Here is a 7,275-nt window from a genome sequence, read left to right as displayed (position 1 = left end):
ATGGTTGATGTAGTCGTATGTCTTCACGATCCGACCGATCCTAGCACCGAAGGTACGGCACCTCCGCGATCTGCACACGTTCAACTCGGTGACGTCCCACGAACTCTAGATCCAGTTGAGTGTCGAGGGAGAGCTTCATCAGCACGATGGCGTGATGACGGTGATGATGAAGTTACCGATGCACGGCTTCTCCTAAGCACTACAACAATATGACCGAGGTGGAAATCTGTGGAGGGGGGCACTACACACGGCTAAACAATCAACTTGTGTGTCGGTGGGGTGCCCCCTTCCCCCGTATATAAAGGAGTGGAGGAGGGGAAGGGCCGGCCCTCTATGGCGCGCCCAAAGGGGGGAGTCCTACTCCCGGTGGGAGTAGGATTCCCCCTTTCCCTTGTTGGAGTAGGAGAGAAGGAAGGGGAAGAGAGGGAGAAGGAAAGGGGGGAGGCCCCCACCCCAATTCGGATTGGGCTTGGGGGGGCACCCCCACCTAGGCCGCTTCCTCCTCTCTCCCACCAAGGCCCTGTAACACCCCCAGTGTCATGCTACAGTAATCTCCTGTTAATGGTGCCATGTCATCATGTTACTGTTGCTAATCTTCACTTAATCCAAATCATAATTCAAATTCAAATCCAATCTAAAGTCAAAAATTCATATTTGTCAGACATGAAATCTAAAATGTTCATCATGTGGCAATTATTCTTTTGATAATATTGACAGTGAACTAACTTTTTTCCAAAATGTCTAAGTGCCCTAAACTAGTTAAAACAATGGCTAAAGCATTTAAATTAAATGCTTTTAAGTTGAAAAATGCTAAGCTAATGTATTATAATGTTAAGCTTAATGTGGCAGTAGCCTAAGTTATACTCTTATGCTAAGTGTAAGTTTTATAAATTATAAAATTGTTTTGCTTTTTGAAAATAAAAGAAAGCAGAGAAGTTTTAAAAGAAAACTAGAAAAAAATGTGTGAAAAGGCCCACTGCCCCTGGGCCTAGACCCCCCCCTCCCAGCCCAGTCGGCCAGCCCATCCCGGCCGGCCCACCTCTCCCCGCTTAACCCCCCCCCCCCACGCCTCCTCGAACCCTAGCCCGATCCACCACCACACCCGCACGACCCCCACTCCTCCTCGTTCCCCACTCCCCCTCCCTCACCCGATCCCGTCTGGATCGAGATCGGGGCAGCGAGCCCCGACCACCTCGCTGTCGCCCCTCGCCACCTCATCGACGCCCGCCTCTCCGTCTCCTCCCGCACGGCACGCCCCGACCCTACGCCTGCCCTTGAAGCCGTCGCCTCGCCGCTCGCCATTGTTGGACCTCGCCCGAAGCTACTCGACTCCGCCTCCCCGACGCCGCGACGCTGACACCCCATCCTCGTCCTCCTCCCCGCCGGCCTCCTCAACCCTCGCCGCCCCTGCACCTCCCCGAGTCGCCCCGACCTCCCCTGTGAGCTCCCGCGGCTGCTCCCCCTCTCCCTTCCCTCGATTTCTGCCGCAGGCCGTCGTCCACGCCGCCCATTCTTCTGACCGAAGCCGTAGTCGCCGTGCGCCCTCATCACGGTCGTCGCGGCGATTGACGCGCCCCCACACGCCTGTGGTCCCGCTTGCCATGCACCGGCTATGCCCGGGATGTGCCCCGTGCGTGCGCCCGCCCCGGCCGGCGATGCTGCCTGCTACCGGCCGCGCCTGCGGCCTTGCCCTGCTGCTCCTCGCCACCTACTGCAGCCCGCGGCCCTCCTCCATGCCGCGCCTCCCGCGCTTGCCCTGGTCGGCGCCTCGCCGCGCCTCGGCGGCCTTCGCCCGTGCTCCTGGGTTCGTCCCTTCGGGCGCCCGCCCCGCTAAGGCCTCTGTGCCACCGTCGAACGGGCCCCACGCCTAAAAAAAGAGAATAGAAAAATGTTTAAATAATAATAATTACTTAATTAACTTAATTTAATTTAGGCTTAACTAGGTAACTAACCTAATGTGTCTATTACATACGGGCCCTGCTGCTAACTAAAAGATGTTAAAAACTGAAATAACACATGTGACATTGACATGCGGGACCTGCATGCACTATTCACTCTGTTGACCAGTCTTTGTTGACTGGGACAACTGGGCCACCTGACCCACCTGTCAGCCCCTGGTGCACTGCACCGGGTGCACCCAGCTCTTTTCTGTTTATTTTTTTCAAATTAGTTATTTAATAATTTCAGAATATGGCTAAATCTTTGGAAATTAATATAAAATAAACCGTAGGCCAGATGGGAAAACTTTGTACATGAAAGTTGCTCAGAACGACGAGACGAACCCGGATACGCAGCCCGTTCGTCCGCCATGCGTCCCGAGCATAGCGAACACGCAACTTTCCCCCTCCAGTTCTACTGTCCAAAAACGCGAAACACCAGGGATACCTTCCCGGATGTTTCCCCCCTTTGCCGGTATCACCTCCTACCGTGTTATGTCACCCCCGGCACATCTTATTGCCTTGTTATGCTTTGTGGTGCTATGTTTGCTTTATATTTACTGTTTCTTCCCCCTCTTCTCTAGACCCCGAGACCGATGCTGCCCTTGTGACCGACTACGTCGAAGACGACACTTCTTCCTTTTCTACAGAGCTTCCCGGCAAGCAAACCCCCCTTGAGCATTCCGATATCGCCCATTTCTTTCCCTCTCATGCTTGCATTATAACTGCTACTGTTTTCTGTATGATCCTACTCTGATGCATAGCCTGTTGTTATTACCTGCTTTCATACCTTACCTGCTTATCATAAACTGCTTAGTATAGGATGGTTAGTGATCCATCAGTGACCCCCACCTTGTCCCAGTTGCCCCGCTTTATGTTCGATGACTCGATCAACGTGATCGACGCCCAGGCCCCGACACCGCACATCACCCCCCTTAGTTGTACGACTATGCAGAGTTACCATCGAGTGTCGAGGGTGGAACCTCTTACGTCACTCCTGATGAGATCTCCCTAGTGTAGCTTTACGGTCGAGGTCATCGAGGATGATTTCCTCCTTAACCACTTCCGTTACGGCTCTGTCGTGCAACCCATCAAACGTGAACCTCGAGGGTGGATCCTCTTACGTTCACCTTGATGACAACATCGAGTGGAATTCACCGGGGGTGATTCCTCGGGTTTTCCCCTTGGTGTTAGACACACAGTTACTATTGTTAATATGACTTTGCACTGAACCATGTGACTAAAGACGGGTTGACCCTGAGTGGTACCCGCGCGAGCTTAATTGCGAGTGATGTGGAGTCGGGTTGACCTGGAAGGTGCCCGCGAGATACTTACGAGGCGTGGCCGGGCATTCTTAGCCCTTGCCGCAAGTACTCGAGACGGGGCGACGGGGTCACATCGATCGTGAGTCTCTGCTTGTTACCGCGCGTTCCTAATCCACTATGATTTGGATATTTGATCTGAGGGGCCTCTGGCCTGATAGCACTAACCATCACGTGGGCATAGTATGGGCGTTCTGTGTCGTATACATCAGCCGAAGCTTAATAGACGTCAGCGACTGAGCGGCGCGCGCCGGGTTGGACTGGAAAGCACCTACCTTGTTGAAGGAGGTAGCTAGGTCTGCTCACCGGCCGCGTTCGCAACATGCAGGAGTTCCCAGGGAGATGGCCCATGACCCCTGGGGGCATAGGTTTAGTCCGGCGTGTTGGCCTCTCTTTTTAGCCTAGGTCGGGTTGCGGCGTATTGTTTGGCCGAGGCCGGGCATGACCCAGGAAAGTGTGTCCGTCCAGAGTTAATCAAGCGTGGTGGGTAAGTTGGTGCACCCATGCAGGGAAGAAAACATCTATCGATAGCCTGTCCTACGGTAACGGACACTTGGAGTTGTATCCCAATCAATACAACTAGAACTGGATACTTGAGGTGAGACATGGTGATGAGAATTGGATTGTGATGATAACTAGATGGTATGGCTCTGGGATTGCTTTCTCGCAGGGAGTCGAGAAAGGATCTCTGGCCGAGGTTGATAACATTACTGCTACTTTACTTTATGCTACTCTACTCCCTCCTGTTGCTGCAAGATGGTGGTTTCCAGAAGATGCTAGTCTTCGATAGGCTAGGCTTTCCCCTTCCCTTCTGGCATTCTGCAGTTTAGTCCACAGATACAGCCCATCTCCTTTGATACAGATGCATACTTGGTTTAGATTTGATGTAAGTCTTGCGAGTACTTTGGATGAGTACTCACGGTTGCTTTGCTACCTCTTTTTCCCCTATACCCGGTTGTTGCGACCAGATGACGGATCCCAGGAGCCAGACGACGCCACTGAAGACTACTACTACCCGGAGGATGCCTACTACTACGTGAAGACCGCAGACGACTAGGAGTAGTTAGGAGGCTCCCAGGCAGGAGGCCTTGCCTTTTCGATCGTTGTTGCTTTTGTGCTAGCCTTCTTAAGGCACACTTGTCTAACTTATGTCTGTACTCAGATATTGTTGCTTCCACTGACTCTTGTGTATTCGAGCTTATGTATTCGAGCCCTCGAGGCCCTTGGCTTGTAATATAAAGCTTGTATTATTTTAATTTGTGTCTAGAGTTGTGTTGTGATATCTTCCCGTGAGTCCTTGATCTTGATCGTACACATTTGCGTGTATGATTAGTGTACGATTGAATCGAGGGCGTCACATGCCCATTAAGGCACATACCCCCGGGGGGTTCCGGTAACCCCCCCGGTACTCCGGTAATTGCCCGAACTCACCCGGAACCATTCCGATGTCCAAACATAGCCTTCCAATATATCGATCTTTATGTCTCGACCATTTCGAGACTCCTCGTCATGTCCGTGATCATATCCGGGACTCCGAACTACCTTCGGTATATCAAAACACATAAATTCATAATACCGATCGTCACCAAACGTTAAGCGTGCGGACCCTACGGGTTCGAGAACTATGTAGACATGACCGAGACTCGTCTCCGGTCAATAACCAATAGCGGAACCTAGATGCTCATATTGGTACCTACATATTCTACGATGATCTTTATCGGTCAAACCGCATAACAACATACATTGTTCCCTTTGTCATCGGTATGTTACTTGCCCGAGATTCGATCGTCGGCATCTCAATACCTAGTTCAATTTTGTTACCGGCAAGTCTCTTTACTCGTTCTGTAATGCAACATCCCGTAACTAACTCATTAGTCACATTGCTTGCAAGGCTTATAGTGATGTACATTACCGAGAGGCCCCAGAGATACCTCTCCGATACACGGAGTGATAAATCCTAATCTCGATCTATGCCAACTCAACAAACACCATCGGAGACGCCTATAGAGCATCTTTATGGTCACCCAGTTATGTTGTGACATTTGATAGCACACTAAGTGTTCCTCCGGTATTTAGGAGTTGCATAATCTCATAGTCATAGGAACATGTATAAGTTATGGAGAAAGCAATAGCAGTAAACTAAACGATCAAAGTGCTAAGCTAACGGATGGGTTAAGTCAATCACATCATTCTCTAATGATGTGATTCCGTTCATCAAATTACAACTCTTTGTCCATGGCTAGGAAACTTAACCATCTTTGATTAACGAGCTAGTCAAGTAGAGGCATACTAGTGACACTCTGTTTGTCCATGTATTCACACATGTACTAAGTTTCCAGTTAATGCAATTCTAACATGAATAATAAACATTTATCATGATATAAGGAAATATAAATAACAAATTTATTATTGCCTCTAGGGCATATTTCCTTCAGTTCGGCACTTTGATCGGTTGGATCGTGAAGATGTTCGACTACATCAACCGTGTTACTAAACGCTTCCGCTTTCGGTCTACGATGGTACGTGGACACACTCTCCTGTCTTGTTGACATGCATCTCCTAGATAGATCTTGCGTGATTGTAGGAATTTTTTTTGAAATACTGCGTTCCCCAACACATCCTCCACAGGCTACTGTTTATTCGCCGTCGACCTCCTCCAGCCTCCACCTGCGACTGTTCATCCACGACGTCTCCCTCCCGCCTCCACCAACTACTGTTCATCTAGCCTCCACCAGCTACTGTTCAACCAGCCCTCTCCACGGGGTCCTGTTCAACCACCCCTCCACGGGCTACTGTTCATCCAGCCATCCACCGGCTACTGTTCAACCAGCCCTCCACCGGCTGCTGTTCATCTAGCCCTCCACGGGGTCCGGTTCATCCACCCCCAACCAGCATGATCGGGGTCTTGTTCATCCAGCGGCAACGACCTCTGCTACCACGTGGTCCTATTCATCCAACCCCCACCGGGAACCGTTCATCCAAACCCCAACAACGCTCATTGTTCATCAAGAGGCAGCAGGTTCGACCGGCTTCAGTTAGCAGCAATAGCGAAGGAATCGCTCGATCGGGTTCAGTTAACAACCAGATCGATCGATCACTCGGGTTTAGTAACGCGTAGGCTGTAGTGCAACCGCTCGGGTTCAGTAGGCGAATGCCTCGCTCGGGTTCAGTTAGAACCCAACGCCTCGCACCCACGCGCGTACATGTACGAGAGAAACGCGCATCGCTCGGCCCCGACCACCCACCGTAACCGGAACTCCCCGATATTTTCCTCGCCCTCGCTTCTACCACGGTTTTTTCCCGTCATGGACGGCTCAAAGAATGTCATGCAGCTGCGTCTCCGGCCCGCCCAGGATGAAAATCCCATTTTCTGTCATGATTTTGTCATAGAAGTAGGATCCCACCACATCTATGATGATACCGGGTTTTGTCACAATTATCATCATAGAAGTGTCATAAGCATGACAGAATTTTTTTCGTTCGGTCCAAAATGTCACGGATGTGTCTTTTTTTGTAGTGCTTTTAGCGACAGATGCTGGTCTGCCCTTGGTTTCAGTTGGGCGATCGATGATAACTGGCTACGGATAATTCACTCTGGTCGGGTGCTTTGGGCCCATCCCATGTTCATGGAAATATTTGTGACGTCTGGAGCATTTGGAAGAACATAAGAACAAGATCTTTAGAAGTACCCAGCCATCCTTTGAATCATGGAGAGAGAGGTTCAAAACCGACTTTGGTCTATTGGTCCATATGGTTAACCCCTCCCTCGAAGACTTTGTAACTAATTTTATCAACACTATTGTCTAAAAAACTGTAACTAATATCGTTAATTGCCCTCTTCCCCTCTATCCTATCTAATCCAATCACTCCCATGTTAGGGTGGATGGATGATAGCTAGTTAGGAGGGTATCGTGCATGACTATGTAAACCCTTGTATTACTACAATTAATATACGTTAATAGGAGCCTTTCCTACTGTCTTGATCTTTAAAAAAATGATGTCATCAATACCCCCCA

Source organism: Triticum urartu, chromosome 1, assembly GCF_003073215.2.
Source record: "Triticum urartu cultivar G1812 chromosome 1, Tu2.1, whole genome shotgun sequence".
Classification (NCBI taxonomy): Eukaryota; Viridiplantae; Streptophyta; class Magnoliopsida; order Poales; family Poaceae; genus Triticum; species Triticum urartu.
This window is presented reverse-complemented; position numbering follows the sequence as displayed.